Raw genomic sequence first — 20,171 nt, forward strand, 5'->3', positions numbered from 1 at the left:
GGTTTAATTTTGAAACCAATTGCATTGTTCCATTTGTTTTGAAAAAAAATGTAAATAGAGCTTATTTTCCAAAATGACTTAAATCAGAAAACCTTCAACTTGTTCTCTGAATGAGCCTGTCTCCTCATTCAGACTCTGTTTGTAACCATTTCTGTTTAACCTTTTCAGTTACTGCTGTGACTGTACAAATTTGCAGCCATGATTCGTTTCCTGACTTATGGCCATCAAAAAACATCAACCTCCCATCTTCATCTTCCTCTCTTGCCCATTTTGACAAACGGCTTGGAGAATTAAAACTCTGTCACATATTCATGCCCCAGGGAAATGGCATAGATAAAAAGTTTATTAAAAGATTTCTTGAGATTATTTTTATTGGGTTTGCCAAGATTTTTAAGTTTTAAAACAACTTCAAAATAGGGTCTTGAGTCTATTGAATAAAAGTTTTCAAATTTTGAGGTTGGATTTTTAACATTGTTTTCCCCCTGTGTTGTTACAAGATGGATTAATAAATATAATTTAGCTTTTTCTCACTCCCGTTTAAAAAACTGAGATGTTTTTCCTCTTCTGGAACATCTCGTGCTTGTTTAGGGAATGCGACATCCAGAGTGAAGGTTTGATGAAATAATTTGACCTTCTTAGTTTTAAAGCATTTTGAACAAAGTGGTCAGGTCGTGCATACAGCTCTGCCGACAAAAAAATATATATTTTTTAACAAAAAACCTGTTTCAAATACATTTTCAGAAAAAGCAGTTTTGATTAAAACAAGTCAGTCCACAAAGCCTTTAGCAAGGGAGAGTGCATTTACTGAGGAAAAACTGGCCAAAGTCTCAAAGGGAGATTAGTTAAAGTGCTGAGATTTAGGAGGAATTATTGCTGGGCTTTTACATCCGACTGTGCTTAATTTAAGATGGCGAACCTACAAAACTAATGCACATTTTTACCAGCTGCACAGAAATGTCTAACTGTGGAACAAAATAAATTGTATTCTCTTATTTCAAAGACGTTTCCATTAAAACTGGCTCTATATCTTTTGGGGTTTTTTTCCCCCCATGGATTCCTCTGAACATACAAAAACTTAGCAAGCGTCTCTGCTTTTCTTGGTTTGAGTTCTAGGTTGGGCTAAAAGTTCTGAAGCTAATTTAAAAGTTAAAATATTTACCTTACCTCAAATCCTGTACTGTAACATTTTTTTTTTCTCTTTCTCCTTGTCGCACACCATCGCCGCCGACGTCGAACCTTTCGGCCGTGCTCTCGTTGAACACACGCAGGTGAGTGGAAGACTGTTAGCAATTACTGACACCTGTTCTGAGGCGCGCGCTCGCTTTCGCCTCCGCGAAGCCACGCAGGTACACTGTGGGATAATTACACGGTGTTTGTGCCACCTGGAGAGGAACAGCAGAGGTGTGAGGACAGGTGCTAATTCCAACCGAAGGCTAACCCGACGACACAAACCGCGGAAGGAAACGGCTAATATTCGAGAGCAGAGTGTTACTTTGAAAGGCGTCGCTGTCAGACTGACTTCCGGCGTAATAAAAATGGCTCACTGAAGTGGTTTAGCATGTATTTGTTTCGTGCTTTTGTCCTTCCTTTACCCCCTGACAACAACCACCACCACCCCCCAGCCTCACTCTACCCCTGCTTCCCTAGCCACTAGGAATGTGTGGACTTTATTAGCAGGAGGAAGTGAGCACCGCAGGCCCAACGTCTCAGGTGTCTTGATCCCTTTTTTCCCCCCCACGCTGCACCTCTTACAAGCGGGGTCCGGCTAATCGCTTACTGATAGCGAGGGCTCCGGTTCTCCACGAAAGAGCCCGTGTCGCTCTCTTCCTGCCCTCCTGGTTTCACTCAGTAGGAAGAAGAAAACCCCCCCCCCAAAAACTCGCATGTCATTTGTGCAGTTAAGTGTCGGAGCGGGGCGCACCCTCGGCGGGCCTGTTCCCATGGGAACGGCAGGGGCAGCGAACAGCTTGTTTTTGTGTTTTTTGGCAAGTGTTGCTGCTTGCTGGAATACTGATAGGCACTGGGGAGGTCTGATATGAAAAAAAAATTAAAAAATAATTTAAAAAAAATCATTGCTAGGTAGACCCTATGAGAGAAAATGTTTTCACTCCCACTTCCTCCGCTGTGTTTTCACGTCCACACCGCAGTCTGCCGGGTTCACGAGGCTCCGGCGGAACTTTTTCACCTGTTCTTCTGACCGAACTGGGTTCATGTTTCAGAGTGTGCCTGGTGCCACGAGCTGACAGGCTGAACTTGTTCTCCAGGGCTGAGAGAGCCCCCCCAAGGGGGGTTTTAGTCAAACGACTGCAGGTTAGTGTTACGCGTCTCCACATGCCTGGTCGACAGACACTTGGCTTAAGTTCTGACCTCGCCACGTCGCTAAGGAAATCCCACACCAGGCGGGCAGGGAGGGCAAAAAAGAAAAGAAAGAAAATAATCTCCTCTTTAACATAAAATTTCCAACGATAACATCACTACATGGGTTAGCCGACTTCATTAGCATATTTGTAATCGGAGCCCTTGTGGCGTTTCTGAAAGACGTCGTCCCTTGGAAGGACTCATCGGTACAGACTTTGTTTCCCCTGCTATATACTCCTCTGCATTCGCACGGGCCGCTGCAACGTTTGGAAAACACATGACTAACATTATCCAAATCCAATTTCATCAATATTACAGCTGAACGAAAGTGCTGTGCAGTACTAAGACAGATCAAAGAAAGATAAAGACAATCATGAGATACTGAAGAATACAAATTATAAATACTGTAGTAAAATAAAATAAAAAAAACGCTACAACAAACCATGTGTCAAAAACCAAGTGTGTTTTAAAGAAAGAAACTGCAAAAGAAAAAGTCTGTCTAACATGTAATGGCAACTTGTTCCATAGTTTTGGAGCTACAACAAAGTCTCTTGATTAGAGCCCGTGGTGAAATAATATGGGTGGAGGAGTTTGGAGAAGGGTGGAGGAGCATTAAGGCTGAGAAATCTGTGGCCATGAATGCTTTGATGTCATCTAGTCACTTTAGGAGATGCTGAATGGGCCTTTGGGCTTAATAGGGAGGTAAATCTGACAGTCATCTGGGTAACAATGAAAAGAGATGCACTGGTTGCTCAAATTTGACCTTAACAGAAGAATATACCAGACAAAACAGAGAGGGTTGAGAATTAAACCTTGGGGAACTCCACAGGAAATAGGTGCTGACATGGACCTAAAGTTTTCTGTAGTAACACAGAAAGTTCAGTCCTGCAGGTATGAACTAAACCAGTTTTATGTTGCCCACCCAAAGCCCAATTTTTGGACGTTATAATACTTTTCAGACTGGACTATTCCTGTTGAAAATGTCATTTAGTCAGATAGATCCTTTTTTTTTCCGGTAAAGAAAGCGATTTGAAGTTTGGTCTAAAACCTTATGACACTGTACACATGTTGTTCAATATTGTGATGATTTTATGGATCCATATCCACATTTTCCAGAATCGTCTCTTGATTTTCCATCATCATTGTGTTCCCATCACTTCGACCTACATCAGGTGGGGCGATGAAGGTCTTCCAAGACCAAGAGAGACCACAAGATAGAAAAGCTAAAAGGAAAGAGAAAAGGGGGGGTGGTAGGACACGAGGAAGGTTATAAGAGGGCAGGAAATACAGAGGACACAAAGAAGAAAGGAATCAAAGAAATAAGGTCAAGAGAGAGGGAGGGAGGAAAAAAGACAAATACAAGGACAGAAAATTGTTTACATAAGAGGACACTTTATAAAGTCTAAACACAACACATTTTTCAAACTCTGTCCTCTTTTTTCATCCAGGTCTGGAAAATACGCCAATCAAATTCCACACTTTTCCAGAATGCAAAATGCAAAGGAACCCTGCATCAGATCCCAATTAAACACAATGAATCTGTGAGAAAATGTGAAAAAGTTCCAGCAGTAGGACTTCCTTTGCACGGCCCTGTGGGCTGGACAAACACAAAATCCACCATCTGTGTCCTGGAACAAAGAGCAAAAGTCTGCCTCTGCCCTTCATACATCAAACAGAACCGTGGACTGGAAATAATGTCTTTTTCTTTCATTAATATCAGCCCCGCGCAGAGCGGGGGGCTGGCTCGAAATGAAATTAAAGCGCGTGTTTACTGTGCAAACGACTACCTCACTTTATGGTGTTTGGATTCCTAAATGAAAACACTCGCCGAGGAAGCCGTCGCCAAGGCTTCTTGCTGAGCGAGCGAGCGGCAGCTAACGCCTCTCCGCAGCTCCGCTCGCCTGGGACAGCAGGGTAATTACATCATTTGGAGATGGAAGGAAAGCACTTTACACGCGAAAGTAAGTGAAATGCTTTATTGCTCGCGGAATTGCCAATTAAAAAGCAACACCTGCAACGCAGAGGCTCGGCTGAAACAGCCCCACTACCCCCGGCCCCTTTTGACAGGGGCCAAAATCCAGCTGCCCGCTGCTCCACCGAGGCCCCAGGAGAATGTTTTCCTTTCCTTGTCTTTAACTCACTTGTTTCAGGCCCCAGCCTTATTTGTGGAAAAGGTGTCGACAATGCACCTTCACATTGGCAAAGCCCTGTGTGTTCTTAGAGGTATTAATAAAGCCTATTTCCCCGGGCTGGGAATGTGGCACGGCTGCAAGGTAAACCGGCGCAGGGCACGCTGCTGAGAAAGAAAACAGTGGTGATTCTCTCTAGCACCCACCACCACCTGTCCAACATAAACACACATGCTTTGGCCCCTTCCAAGCCCAGATGTGCTCCACGATTTGGCTTGTCCCCTTCCCTAAGAGACAGAGAACCGACCCGAGCAGAAACTGAGAAAAGAAAGACGAGCGTCTTTCATATTCCTGCAGAACAGAAACAGACCTCACTCTGTGGCGTACAGGCGCCTCCTGCAGCAGAGTGTCAACTCTTCTGATGAATAGATTTGGTTCAAAGCTGTTTTGTCACTGAGGAAGCCAAGTTTCTATCTTCCTGTCTATGGGTGCGTTTTTCTTTAAAGCGCGCATGGTGATCATTGTACAGGACAATAAACTAGTGTTCTTATCTACAGTTCCACTGAGAGGTTTACTACTACTTCTTATGGTCACACTCAAATGCACCATAAATGCACCAGTTTGCTTTAACCAAACTTTCCAGTTTGGTTAAAGCAAACTGGTGTTTTGAGATTAATTCATTTGCTCTATACTTGACCAGTGAAGTCTTCAGTATTTTTCTGCATTTTTTACTGTCAGTTTGACTTCCATTAAAGTTTGTAATCAACATTACGTTCTCTCGCCCTGAGTATTCACCGGTGTTGGAGTTCATTGCCGCCCGTTGTTAGCTAATACCTGTGAATACTTGAGACTCCCAAAACTTATTTTACTAGTTCAAACACCAATTACACAGCGTGTTGATATGCATTAATACACACAGCAGAAGCTGTCTTAGCTCTACCACAGAATGTCAATAGTGTACTTTTTTTACTCTTGGGGGTTTTAGTCAATCAGTGCCAAGGTAAATGAATGGCCCTCGTGGATTGGCTGGTAGCGTGTCAAGTAGTATTGGTGTTATGTGTTTCAGCTGCAATTTCTTTTGAATAATTTAGAAACAAAATCTGTAAATAGGTACGTTTCCTGTAAACATAAAAATTTGAAATGTGTGTTAAGTTTACACTTTACACGTACATATATATATATTTTAAATATATGATACATAAGTTCTTGTGTGATGAATAAATACTGTTGAGCCAACACTGACCCTTGTGGTTCTTTACGGTTGATATCAATCCACCTGTGGTTGTCTTTCTGCTCAAACTGGTTTCTGTTATTCTGGTCATTTTCTACCGAGCCAAACACAAACCTCTCTGACAGCAGATTTTCTATTGGTTGCTGTCTCATGGTCTATCATTATCAGTGCTGGTTAGTAAATCTGTTGCAAATCTTAATCCTTTCTTATCTATGAAATGTGGTGATCTCTTTAATTCTCTAAGTGCTACTAAAATAGTGATAATAGTTAATAATGTTACATAATTTAATTTTTCAATTTTCTATCTCAATCTTTGCACAGTGTTTGAGCTGTTTCCTTTTTCATGAACTCACAAGTTATATATCATTTCAGGCAGCAGCTGTCTTTACCAATATGCCTGTGTGTGTCTGAGGATGTAATGGTCTGAACATAAGTTTTGTGTTTTAAGTCTGTTCTTTTTCCAGGATGGAAGGTTTTCACAATTAGCAACGTGATGAGTTTTTAAAACCAGACTGGTTGTACACATTTAAATTCACTGTGGATTTTTCCAAGTTTTTAAACTGTACACACATGCTCAAATACATAGGCATATATCCCTATTAATATTTGACAGTTTTAGCAAGTTGCACCTAAGCTATTAGCTTTTTTCTTTAGTCATCAAAAAATATTTGGTGTAATCTTGTTTGGATTGTACCAGTTCTTGGCAGACTTGGTAGCATTCACTAGTTCATTTAAATTGGTTTGTCCACTAATTTTGGTTAGATTAATGTCAGCGATTTGCGAAGGCCATTCGGATAGTTTCATGTAAGGTTTCCAAACTCAGTTTGGACAAAGATTACTAATCACTGTCCTGCTCTAACACAATTCTGTGCAAGTTTAAACCGTCAGATGAAAGAAAACTTCAAGAGATGATAACAAGCAACACTGGAAGCACGTCAGACACTGGAAGGTGTTGAAAGACCAATCTGATCCGGTGACTGTTTCTCAACAGAGGTGCTGACTACACCACAGGTTTGAGTAAGAGCTTGTCGCTTGAGTAAGAGTTTGTTATTCCAGACTTTGGTGTGTCATGGCTTGGTTTTGATTTGCATGTAAGGCAGCAAATTTAGTTTATTCAAACGGCTGCCAAGAGTGAACGGTCATGTTTCAAGCCGTCCACTTGAATCTGAATAAGTCAGAAGTCAGTCTGAGAACCATTGACGTGTGTACAAATGTTCGTCAAATGTTCTGGTTGTTGTAACTTAAGACAGTCATCTAAGTAGAGTTGGTCAACAAATTAAGTAACAAGTAACAAACATCATTGCCTTCTCCAGCTTAATTATAGCAATCACAAAAGAACGCTTGGATGCAACATTGTGTGTTGGGAATATTTGGAGTGCCATTCGTTCACGCAATACTTTTATCCAGCTGCATTTTGTTGCCCGCGCCTTTTCATTCATGACCAAGATCCTAAAGCTTTTGTTTGTTTAGCATCAATCCCTCAAATGATGAGGATTTTATTCTCCTGATATCAGAGCTCCGACCTTACGCATTCTTTGGTGACTAACAAATCCAGATCGGATCGGGTTGGCAGATCACGTTTATTGGCGTAGGAGGGGCTGTTGTTTTATTTTGTGCGTAGCAATCGTTGCCTCTCTAGGTCTTTTCTCTGAGAACTGAGATTCCGGTTGCTTCCCTTAACTCAGGCTGATCTTTTGGCAGCTTTTCCCATGATAACAATCGGATGTCAGCTGTCTTCAGGTACCGGTGGAAGACATCACTGTAGCGTAACTGTTGCCTTGCTATCAAAGATAACTGATCTGACTGTCTGTGGGTTGTCGGCCATCAGGTATCCCTTTGGGGTTCCAACATTTTGTGTTCCTATTTTTGATTTTATTACTTTTTTAAACATACCAAAGAATGAAAGATTTCTTCTTTTTTAAAAAGATTTTTCAGCACTTGTGGCCTTTATTCACACTTTTCAGAGAGGAAACAGACAGAGAATATCTGAACTCAGAAAGTTGCGTCAAGGACAAATCCACTCTTTTGCTATGTCTTATACCGCTTCAATTTCCAGAATTTTTAATCTGTTAATTGCTTGTTACCAAAAAAGACAATTTAATCACTAAAACTAATGTATTTTTACTATCTAAAAAGGCAACGTGCTTTCAGAGGGACACTATCCAAACCTTGGAGTGACACAAATCGGTCGCAACATTAACTCAGACTTTTTTTGGGCGTTCATCTCTGTCATATGGACACATGGAATGGCCTTGTAAAGACTGCCAAAAAATATCTTCTATATGTATATTTTTTTTCAAACTTGTTTTTACAAATCCTATGGTTAACTTCAGTCTGGACCATGTATTATAATCAACCTTCGTTTTGTTTGGTTTATCAAAGTTGAATTATTTTGGACGAAGACCGGGCGGAGTGAATGCATTCCTCAGGAGTCTGGGAACGTCCAAATTAAGCAGCAACATTTACTGTCAAAGTATTTTCATTCTTTAGGCACAATTCCTAAATATAAAATATATAATTTAAAAGATTTGCAAAGTTGCAGATTTTAGAGAACATAGAAAAATATCTCTACCTTGTGTGCGATGATCCCACTTGAAAATTGCAAAGGGTTTTTGTAAAAATTTTAGTAAAAGTGAATTGATCAGTAAAAAGAATTGATCAGTCAGTGGTACAGAGTGAACATAGCTCAAAGTCATATTATAAGAAAAAACTCGTACATGAATAAAGTCAAAATATGTCGAGAATAAATCATAGTATTATGAGTCCTAATATTACAAAAACAAGTCATAATATGAGAATAGTCACATTTCAAGAATAAAGTAATACTAATTTGAAAATAGTCATATTACGAGAATAAAGTTGTAATATTATGCTTTATTTTCATATGAGTTTATACTAATATTATGACTTTACTCTTGTAATATTAGGACTATATTCACTTAATTTTATTACTTATAATTATTATTATTTTTTTTTCCACTAGCATTGCCGTAATACATATTGAACCTTGAAAAAAGTAAAACAAATTTAAATACACCTGATGGCCAAATTTCATGTCACTTGAATCAAGTAATGCAAAAGTAAAATTCTAAACCCAAATAAGTCGTCCCTGGACCCAGGCAGGCCGTGGACTCCCCTCCGCTCTGTTTGCACCTACATAATGTATCTCTAATGCATTCTGCATAACTGCGCTCCGGGGTTTCCCACTCCGACCAGCAGCCTCTGTCACCCGCACAAAAGATTAACATCAGCCCGCGCTGCCATGGCGACACCGGCGATATCGACGCAGACAGGCGCTGCTGTGGCAACCGCACTTTGTGGGCCCGGATTTGTGGCGTTCAGAACGGGAGACCTTATTTACTTTGCAAATGCCTTTTTCCAGCAGCGTCGGCTTTATTACCTCTGAGGCCTGAGTGATGCGGCCGTACGGAAAATAAATTGGGAGAAGCACACTTGAATCATGGCACGGCCCTTATGACGCTGCTTTAGATCCTGAGCGGAGACATGAAAGCAGATGGATACTCGAAGATAAGATGTATTGTCATGAATGAGCGTGAGAGAGGGATGAGAGAAAAAACTGAACAGGGCTCCCAGCACTTTTGTAGGTGCTGTCAAAGTGCCTGCTGCATATTTAGAGCCCAGCAGCCAAGCATAATGTGCCTCTTATGTCCAAATAATAAGCTCCTGCGCTTTGTACATGTCCTCACAATTATGGCTGCATATCTTCTTTTTTTTTTCATGCCCAACTTTATTGGTTGTCAAGCTCACTTGGGAGGAAAGCGGCACATAAAGGTGTCACTTTTCCATCTTCCGTTCTCTTTCGTAAAATGCCGCTGGAGGACGCGCCGGCTCATTTCAGCCACGGCGGATTACATCTACCGACTATTTATGCGGATTGGCTAAAGGCAGTTCCTGCGCTTGGCTTCACACCAGCAACCGGAGACCTGTCTGCTGCAACGCAACAATTGCCGAGGCGGGATTATCTTCTGAAGAGATACGAGAGAAGTTTGTTGCAAACAAAAAAGGAAAAAAAAAAGAAAAGAAAAATGAAAAAATACCCTCGAACAGCACGGAGGGAATTGGAGATAAAGTCGTGATCTAACATTTTAGCTGCGGGGTTAGCATGCCGACTGTATCATGTCGTAGTTTTGCAGGAGTCGGATGATCTGATGTAATGGTCTGCGCTTGCAAAAATGAGGAAACGCGAATACGGGATATTTTGTCATGTTGCTACCAAAATCTAATAGATTTTGAGGGGGTTTCAAGTGATGAACCAAGAAAAATTAGAGCGCAAGTGTGAAGCAGATGGAAAACGATTCATCATTTCGAAAAAACAAAAATAGATTCTAGAAAATGTGGTATATATTTGCATTCCCCCCCCCACCATTTATCATGCCATCAATTCTGAACAGCTGCCTTGTTCCCACAGCATGACGTCGCCACCACCGTGTTTCAGAGTTGAGGTGGTGTGTTTGGGATGATGTGCACCGGACAAATTCCAGCACACAGATTCTCCCACCTTTCCTGGTTTGACATGTTTGGATTTATGCTATGCTCTCCACAGTTACAGTTGTTGACAGCGTTCTGTCAGATATTCAAAGCTTAAAATTCTGATTTATCGAACAGCTGTACACACAGGCAGACTATTTATTAATTAGCTGACTTCTCAACAAATTTTTTCAGATTCATATTTGCTAAAACGTTTGGTTAAATTAGACCAAATGCGGTGCTGGGTACTTTTCACGCTGATGCGCTAATAGCACAGCTAATTTTTTCTATAGCAGTTTTGCTAACTTTCAAAACATTCCGTTCATTTAGCTTCCCCTGAATGTATTTTTTCTGATAAATCCCAAAGCACTATTTTACTTGGCCATCCCGAAAACTTTCAGTAGAATAAAGTGCAACTTCTGGGTTGAAGTTTTGATTATCGACTGTTAATAATTCTTCATGTTCTTAACTATTTATTGCCATGCTCTTATTTTGAAGTGGGTGGGTTTATACAGCCGCTCTATTTCCTCTCCTCCCATTCTCTTTCTCTTTTTTTCTCTTTCTTTCTGCCCCCCCCCCACAATAACTTTATTTCAAACATACAGGAACAAAATAAAACACAGACAGTACAGAACAAGATCTAAAAACAACATTTAACAACATTACGTAATGTGGAAATTATGTCAAAATCCTTCAAAGGTAGATATAATTTGAATTTTAGTAAGCACTTTAGCATTAGCTTCCTCTAAATGCCGTGTCGGTGTAGCGTGCTAGCATTAGCGGAACTGATGTTTATGTTAGCGCTTTAGGGCTAGCAAAACTTTAGTTGGCAGTTCCAAGTAAAACAGCCACATTTTGAGTATCTTCTGCTTTATCCTTTAATTTATATTAAATATTACTTTTTGCGTCACCTTCTTTAACAGCTTAATAAACATGTAACCTTCTTCTATCAAACATTGGGGGTAAAACGAAACCCCAGGGTGACCCGGCCCCATAACATCTTGATACATTATCCCTGCTCTCTGAGCGTGCCCGGCACTAATGCCCCACCTGTGACGCTGCAGGCTGTGCCAGCACGTCTGACTCAGGAGCAATATCCATTTTGACATCCTGAAATATGCATCGGCACACCTTGGGCGCACCGGAGGAGGTGCGTAGTGTGTCAAATAAGAATATGGGACCAGGCCTCGCCTTACCCCAGTCTGAAACGAAGGCTAATCGCAGCGACTCTTTGGAAAGTGGAATTTGCTAGAAAAGGAAGATGTTTCTCTGATGCAGATTTTAGTGAAACTTTTTAGAACAAAAGTATGAATCAGTTGCATGTATTCTCTGTCATATCTGTAAGCACGAAGAGTTGTATTTTGAAAGCCCATTGGTCAAAATGAAAGCCCGTTTTAGTCAAGCCTACAGCACATAGAGGAAAATGCTTGCTAACCTCCGTCTAGGGTTAAATGAAACTCAATTTTCTGAATGGGGGAAAAGTTCTTTTACCGATTATCTGAATGTCAGAAACACACAAGGACAGCTGGCGGAGTTAAGAGTTACGCTTCGATATTGAGTCAACACAGAGCCGACACCACCAAAACAGTAGCTAGCAGCAGGGTCTCTGTTCTGGTTTTGACTGAAAACAGCAGTCACTGGAAGCAATTTCGACTTCTGAAGACGCGGAGCGTGACTGACATCGGAGCTAATAATCTTAAACAAAAAGCTACTTCAACGCTGCCAGAGGAACGCAGAGCAGAGGAAGGAGGCAGGGAGAACTTTGTATGGGACAAATTAACTGATTTTGTAATACGGAGGCTTACAGCAATATTGCACTGAGGGAAAGAGGGAACGGAAATACAGGATGTGACAAATTACGAATATGAGATTATGAGTTTATGGCAGTAATTGTCACTAATATGAAACATTTGCTTATTCTATAGATACAGTACAGCATTCAGAGAGTATTTGTCCCTTTAAAGATTTCTTGTTGTTGTTTTGCCAGGTCAGCAAATTTGAATGTAACTTACAAAAAAAATATTTTAAAATGATAATTGCATTGGTTACAATGAAAAGTGATCAAAAGCAACTTTGTTGAAAATACAATTTACCCCCAAAGCTAGTGGTTGTGTTGCCCTTGGCAGCAATCCAGTGATTAGGACAATTGCTAATAAGTTTTGAACATCGATGTGAAGAAATTTTGCTCCACTCTTCTTTGCAGAATTGTTTTAATTCATCCTAATTTTGAAGACTTTGAATTAAAGAATAACAACAACATTTAATTTCCCTTTGGGATCAATAAAGTAGTTTTGAATTGAATTAATTTGATGAATTTTGACGATGAAGTGCCGGTTTAAAGTCACATCACGGCATCACCATTCGATTTACGTTCAAACTTTGACTACACCGCTCCACAACACCTTCGTTTTGATCTTTTTCACACCACCCAGGACCGTCAAGGTTATGTAGATAATGCCATTATAGTACGCAAGACAATTCAAAGTACCTTACAAGACATCAGGGGAAAGATAAAAAGGAAATAGCACAACATGAGCAGAAAAGCATTGCATAAGAGGAAGAGATGTAAAAAAAAAAAAAAATAAAGGTGAATGTAAATCTGGTTTTATAAGGTCAATCAGGCAATTATGTTACCATCTTTAGATATCCTGTTTGCAGACAGAACTGCTCACGGGCCAGTTAGGCAATAAGCTTCTTCATGTGGTGTGACTGAAAATAAATAAATACATAAATACATGTACTATGACCCAAAAGAACAAATTTCAAATCTGTTCTTAGACAGGAAGTCAGAGCATTGTCCGGTTGGAGTTTGCTTGACCTTAAGGTCGCTGACTGATTGGATGATTCCATAAAGAGCAAAATCTTTTATAGCATGGTCAAAGCATCAAACTACCACTGCCATGTTTGACTGGTAGTTTGATGGGTTTTTTAACAGAAACCTCACAAAAGATCCACATTTGTCTGGTCAGTCCTCAAAGTATTTTTCCAATATATTTTGGAGCAAATGTCAAAGGGGCCTTCTGGCTTTTTCTTCTTTTTTTTTTTTTTTACAGCAGTTGGTTTACCCTTGAATACATCCCAAAGTGAATCCTGGGAGGATTTCCCCATAAATTTTCCTTCTACCAAAACAAAAAGAAAAAAAGGTTATGCTAATTTATTCCTCACCAGAATTCTGATTTTTTTCAAATTACACTGGGCTAGGACTTTTCTGCAGTTTTTCTTCAGTCTAAATTGTTGGGAAAATAGTTGCTGGAATTTCTAAATCTCACATTTGTTAAAACAGATTTTAGATATTAATGTGTCCAAGTATGTTAGAAAAACACACGGGCTTTCATAGGGTGTCCTGATTACCTCACTCACCGTTATTTTTTATTCATTTCATCTGTAAAAAGTGTCCCACCTTCATTTTTTCCCAGTTCAACACAGCAGCACCGCCGGATAGAAGCCACAACCAGCCGCTAATAGCTAAAAATCCAAAAATATGCTTGAGATGCCAATTATACCTTAATATGCATTAACAATACACACACTATAAACCAGAACTACCACAGAAGCTAATATCAACATGCTTCCTTATTTCCACTCTTGGACGTACATCCAATCAGCGCCAAGGTAAATAAACGGCGCTCCTGGATTGGCTGCTTCCGTCGTAGTGTCAAGTATCCCTGTGTCTCTGTATTTCAGCTTCCCAAGATGCACTTCTGTTGAATACTGTGTGCAAAAATCTGTGAGTTGTCACGTTTTCGTACTGCATACTGAGCCTTGAACAGTCGGGGGTTCACTGCACTGACTTCTGTGAGTGACTATGATTATATCAGCATGTTTACTTCTGCCATACAGTGAGTGCCTTGGCACAAAAATCTTTTGGCCCGTTCAAACTCATCCATAAACATTTTTCTTGATTCACTGACTGTTTACCTCTGCATTTTCTTTCGGCTGATTCTTACGTGAAAGTCTGGTGCCTGGGATATTTCCTTGTTTTCTGCATTGTTTGGAGTGCACTGAACTGTACGCGCAACATGCAACGTCGAGCTGTGCAGGACGCCGTTTTTAATAAAATATGTTTATGTCTTCTTAAACAAGAGCTTCAATTTAAATTCTCTCATTGGAAAAGAAACAAAAATAGAGAAATAAAGAAGTGCATCACAGTCTGATTCGTCAGCGCCGTCTGGATGCCACTCGGCACCCATCTGGCGTGTCCAACTCCAACAATGTTTATCTCTTTCTTTATTTGTTCAGCTGTCATGTCATCACTGCAGACACTTCTTAAAGGACGCACACCCACACACACGCACACAGGGCCCGGAGAGTACACAGGGTGCTTCGTTTGTAAGGACAGAGAGAACTCGGAGCGCACACAGCGGGACGTGTGATTGAGCGAAACATAAAGGCGGAGTGAGTCTCTTCCCAGATTGTCAGATCAGAAGTGCGGGCGGATTTACATCTGAGCTCTGCCTCGACGGGGAGCTCCACCTTCCCATGGCTCTCTCTCTCTCTCTCTCTCTCTCTGCATCACCTATCCGTTCCCACAGAGCTCCAGGAGGGCAGCAGAGGAACATCTGGCTCTGCAGGAGGATCCTGCTGGAGCGAGGTACACCGAGAGGGTTGAAATATTTCCAGACAAAGGTCAAGCACTGAACGGCTCCCTCGCTCTCATCTTCCAGTGTCTGTAAACATTCAGACTGACAGAGTTTTCCTTCACCCGACACCATTAAGGCGGATCTCATGAAAACACAACCTACAGTTGGGAGTAAAGGGACTTACTGACCATTTTTGCTTTTCTTATGTGGTCGAATAGTGGGTTGCATCTTTGCAACAGGTGTTCAATACTGAGAGTTTTGGTATTGCTGTATTATAACTTTTTTTTGTGTAAAATGCTATATGGTAGCATTTACACTAAAGGTGTGATTTTGGCATAGATGACGCTTACAAATACAAGGCTACTTTCTATGATACTTTTTTCTAGAAATGTTATCATTGATTAATTTGATGATTTGATTTTGTTTATGATAAAATTCAGAAGATTTTAGGTAAACTAGTTTGTTTATTACCTACAATTTAGCCGAATTGAACTTCAATAATTTCCTTTTTACTTTCTACTGGAGACTGGAAATATCGATACCAAATTGATATGAGTATCAGATTGATTTCCTCTTGAAGGTTAATTTTATTTTTGCATTGCCATTTCTCAACTCTCCCTCAAAAAAAGATTTTGTTTTAAATTGCTCTCGTGATAATCTTTTGGACTTTGTTTAGGAAGTAACACAAAACACACTCATTTGTTTTTGCTTTTCTATTATTACCGTTTGTCATGCTAATATGTTATGAGAGCATTTTGTGAACATCTTTAAATTATGTCCAAAGTTAGTCCTCGGTTTGAACAAAATTATTCAAACCACAAAAACGGTCAAAAGTCTGATTATATATCAAACTTAGAAAGTATTGGGAGTAAAGGGAGTTATCGTATCGGTATCGTTATCAATATCAGTCACACTGGCCCTTTACTTGGTCGATACCAAAAAATGCACTACTATACAAATGTTTAATATTATAACGTGAGTCTGAAACTGTAATCTGTATGTAACCTAACACAAAAGCATTGTCACATTCAGCCTTGTTAATAGATAAAGTTTGAAGTATACATCTTTACTTCAGTGTATAATTTGGGTGTCAGATTTTTTTCAGCTGCCTGAAGATAAATGACGCTAAAATAGCCAAGAGAGAGCGGTACGGCGTTTCCGCTGACAGTACTGGAGTAAAGCTTTGCCCACGGGGCAATTCAACAGAAGACGTCTAGAGTGCAAACATTACAAAGGTGTGAAACCCTGCTCTCAAATTGAAAAAGATGTGAATGTAAAATGTAAGTTCTTGATATTTGGTATTTTAATTTCTGTGTGTGAAGTCTTTGAAGAAATCTGAGCAATTTGCTGGACATTAGGAAAAGAAACTGCAAGTCAAAGCTTCTGTCTTATCATGCTAGTAGCGATCCGATACCAATATTCATCTGGGCAATCGATAGTATCGATAATTAGACGGATACACCCAGCCTGACTCTATGCGTCAACATGCTTGCATACCTTTCATCCAGCGTGTTAAGCTAGACATTCAAAGAATCCTGATGGAATGCGTAACTCAGTCATCGGAGTGAAGGGACGCTTATAGATGCAGTCGATAAGCGACCTCAGATCATGCGGCGTTGGCTCTAACTTCCACGAATTTTGTTTAGCCATTGGCTTCTCTCCCGCCCTCCGACATGCTCTACATCCCTCAGCATACAGGCAACCCCGCGCGCCCCGCCCCTCCCCAAAGACCTTCCTGCACCCACCCCAGGCTTGACACCACCAGCTGTTGAGTGCATCACAGCCCTGAAATGGCTCATCAGCTGCTGCTGTGGCACTCACACACTTCCACAGCCTGAGCAGCTGCTGAGATTAAACAGAGGAAGGTCACCCTCAGGATGAAATGTAGCTACCTGCTAAAACTTGGGGATTACAGTGCCTCGCAAAAGTGTTCATACCCCTTTAAATCTTCCACATTGTGTCACATTGAACTCCCGGCGTGTTTTACTGGGATTTCATCAGACAGAGAAACACAACAAGAGTGCAACTGTGAAGTGGAAGGAGGTAGGTGTACTCCAAAATGAAATGTATTTGCCTTCAGAGGTCACCTGCTTAGCCCTACACAGAGGTGGGTAGGAAAACACTTTTACACTTCCAATATCTGATATCTGAAGTCTAGCATTGGCCGATACAGATCCGATGAAGAAAACAGCTGAATTGACTTAAAATGTTTCTTCCTTTTTCTTAAAAACACAGACATAAATGTACTGAATTAGAAATTTATCGGATAACTCCGCACCAGTACAGCACACTGAGACACACCAATAGCTTCACAAGCTTGGTCAAACATGTAAGAACAACTTTAATTTGTTCTGTCCGCGCAATATGGAGTAGAAGAGCAAATATAAAATAAATCAGAATTTATTGGACTGAATAGATCTGCCCTTATGGATCAGGCTCAGTGTCACAATACCCAATCTAGAACTCATTTCAATATCGGGGCAGATAAAGATATTAATATTGGATTGGTGAATCTCAACTAGTAAAATTTATTCAGTTACATTTACTTGAGTAACTAGTTGGAAAAAAAATACTTTGAGAGTATTTTTACTATGCCATACTTCTTTACTTTTACTGAATAATTTTATTATGAAGTATCGCTAGTAACATTTCTGATACCCTAACCACTGTGAGTAATTTCACTAAATGAAGAAAAAGTTTGTTTACTCAAATAAATCACCAGACACACCTGCAGTTTCTGTTCGTTTTATATCGAAAGAAATTGATTGATAGTTTGTTATACCTCTGAAAAAAGCATGACACTTCCACCACCGTGTCTCACAGCTGGCAGGTCTGTTCGTGTATGACTTAAAGGGTTGTACTTGTAAGGCCTGATTAGGGGATTCTTGAAGATGATTGGTCGCACAAATTTGAATGAACGAGCACAACTGCAGCCAACATGTCTAAAGCGAATAAATAAGCAATAAATGTAATAATTATGCTAAAGGAAACGTGTCAATCCTCAGTCTTGTTAACCGCTGAGGCATTGTGGAGTTGAAAAAGCAGACGGCTGATTTACTGCTCTTGTTGACACACAGTAATCGTCGTCCTCAGGCTACAACAGAGGGTTGCCGTACCACTCCCGCATTAAACTCTTAAAACGCGGCTGTTCCTAATAAATCAGTCGGCGCGGCGGTGAGCAGGGGAAGCATGCGGCACGAAGAGGTTTGATGTCGTTACCTCGTCACAAGTGTTCCCCGAGGGCGAGCTTACAAGTCAGGTTGAGTTTGTTCAGTTGGTGGGAAGATTAATGGCTTGAAACGGGTTTGAGTACCACAGGGTGACTTCTGCAGCGTCTAGCAGAAAAGATAGCAGAGGAACCACGTTTATTTATTTTTCCTCAAATGTCCTGTTGCGGCCTTTCATTCGTACCGTATGGAGAAGCTGGGTGCCTGTATGTCCCGGGGGAGTTTTGCGCTACGATATCCATAGATTGGAGCATAATTACTTGATCAACTTTATTAAATCAGGGGATCCATCTGGCTTCAGTAGACAGCCTTCATTAATAATGCAATTGCATGACCTTTGACCTGTTTGGTTGTTTTGATGGAGTGAGTGAGCGTGGATGTGGCTGAGTAGATTCGTCACGTGGAATTGCGAAGATGCTACAGTACAGAGAAGAGTAGTGACAGCACAAGTAACCATGGTTACCATAGACTGCCAAGTTCTCCTCTGATGCCATCGAGGTTCACCTTCCCATACCCCATCATCCTGTTGTATATATCTATATACAGTATATTTTAAAATTTGGCAGCTAGTTTAAAAGTAAAACTAGGAAAGTTGATTGTGAAGCCTACTGTATATTACAGAGAAACGATTGATTGCTGGAGGTGTGGACTCTGCTCGTTTTAAACAATTGGATCTGACTTTACCCAACCGCTAACATTTAGTCATGACGCATGATAACGCTTAACAGAAATTGCTGTTAACAACCCCGTGGTAAGTAGGGTCTCGACATCTTTGTCAGCAGCAAAATCCTAAACATTCATTAATTAATTGTTCAGTATTTGGAAGTGTCTCCAACACGGACTCAGAAGTTTCCTTCGCTGCCATTACCAAACTTCAACCCTACGTAGACAGACTACATTTCTAAAACAGCGCAGAAAATCGACGTCATCGTTCACAACTCCTCTCTCTGTTTGCTAATTGGCTCTGGTGGAAATTCAGCTGGAGAAATCAAACTCAATGGGAGAAATCCAAAGAATCCTGAAGGGAGATGAGAATCAAGAGGAACTGAGTAGGAAGACGATGGACAGGCTATCATTCCTGGTATCAAAATGTCCTAAAATACGTCTATAATAATAAAATGTCTATAATAATCAGAAACCGATTTGGTTTTAACAGAGCTTGTCCTTTCTGATCAAGTGGTTCTCACATCTGAAGGGGTCTGAGGAGCTTCCTGTTAGCCGTTGAGCTTGTCTAATTGACTTGAGCTTTAACTCCTTGTTGGTGCTCGATAATCTCCACATTTCAAACAAATGTATTCAGCTGCTGTTTTACAACGACTGAGAGGTATCTTGTGTCAGCAAACAGCCTGCTTGGTTCCACATTTAACACATGACACCCTATATGCATAATACATGACAATGAATGAAACTATACCTTAAATATTTCTACCAATAGTTTGCAAAAAAAGAAAAAGATGCTCATATTTACTGATGTTGATGTTTTTTGGTGATTGAAATTGGGTTTTACAGGTTTTTCACACATTTCACCTAAGGTTTAAAAAAGTTACAGGGATTTGGTAAAAGTAAAAGTCAAAATTGCATCTACTCTATCTTGAAAGTGTAACAATTGCACAGTTTCAATCACATTCCTTGGATAAACTACCTGACGGATCACTTCGGTCTGATTTCAGTCTCTCACACACAGGTTCCTAGTAATACCCGGTGTTCTACTTGTACTAATCTTAAATTCATCAGCGTGGATTATGCTAATGTGATAGCTTCAGCCTGACAAACATCCTCTCCTGTGTAACCAGAGAGAGTGAGATAGCGCTGCCTGCTCCGCGCGCATCCTGTCAGGGCTCTATTTCGAGAGGTGGATGACTCGGTAGCTGGCAGATGTCCCCTCTACACATCTGATGGATGCCCCACCGGGGAGCTAATGCTGCGTTCCATTTGCCTCTGAAGTCAGAGCTCTGTGCTGGGAATGGCGTCACACCCCAGACGACTGTGTTCCGGCTACAAGGCAGAAAGCTAGCAGGGCTCGCTTTGATAGCGGTGCTTTAGGCGTGCACACGAAATGGTTCCACGATACAGCTGCAAACGGGAGTCGCTCCTTTAAACTCCACTAGTCATTCACAAGTCAGTCATGTAAGCGCTTTGTTTCCTGCAATGAAATACT

Source organism: Xiphophorus hellerii, chromosome 15 (assembly GCF_003331165.1).
Source record: "Xiphophorus hellerii strain 12219 chromosome 15, Xiphophorus_hellerii-4.1, whole genome shotgun sequence".
Classification (NCBI taxonomy): domain Eukaryota; kingdom Metazoa; phylum Chordata; class Actinopteri; order Cyprinodontiformes; family Poeciliidae; genus Xiphophorus; species Xiphophorus hellerii.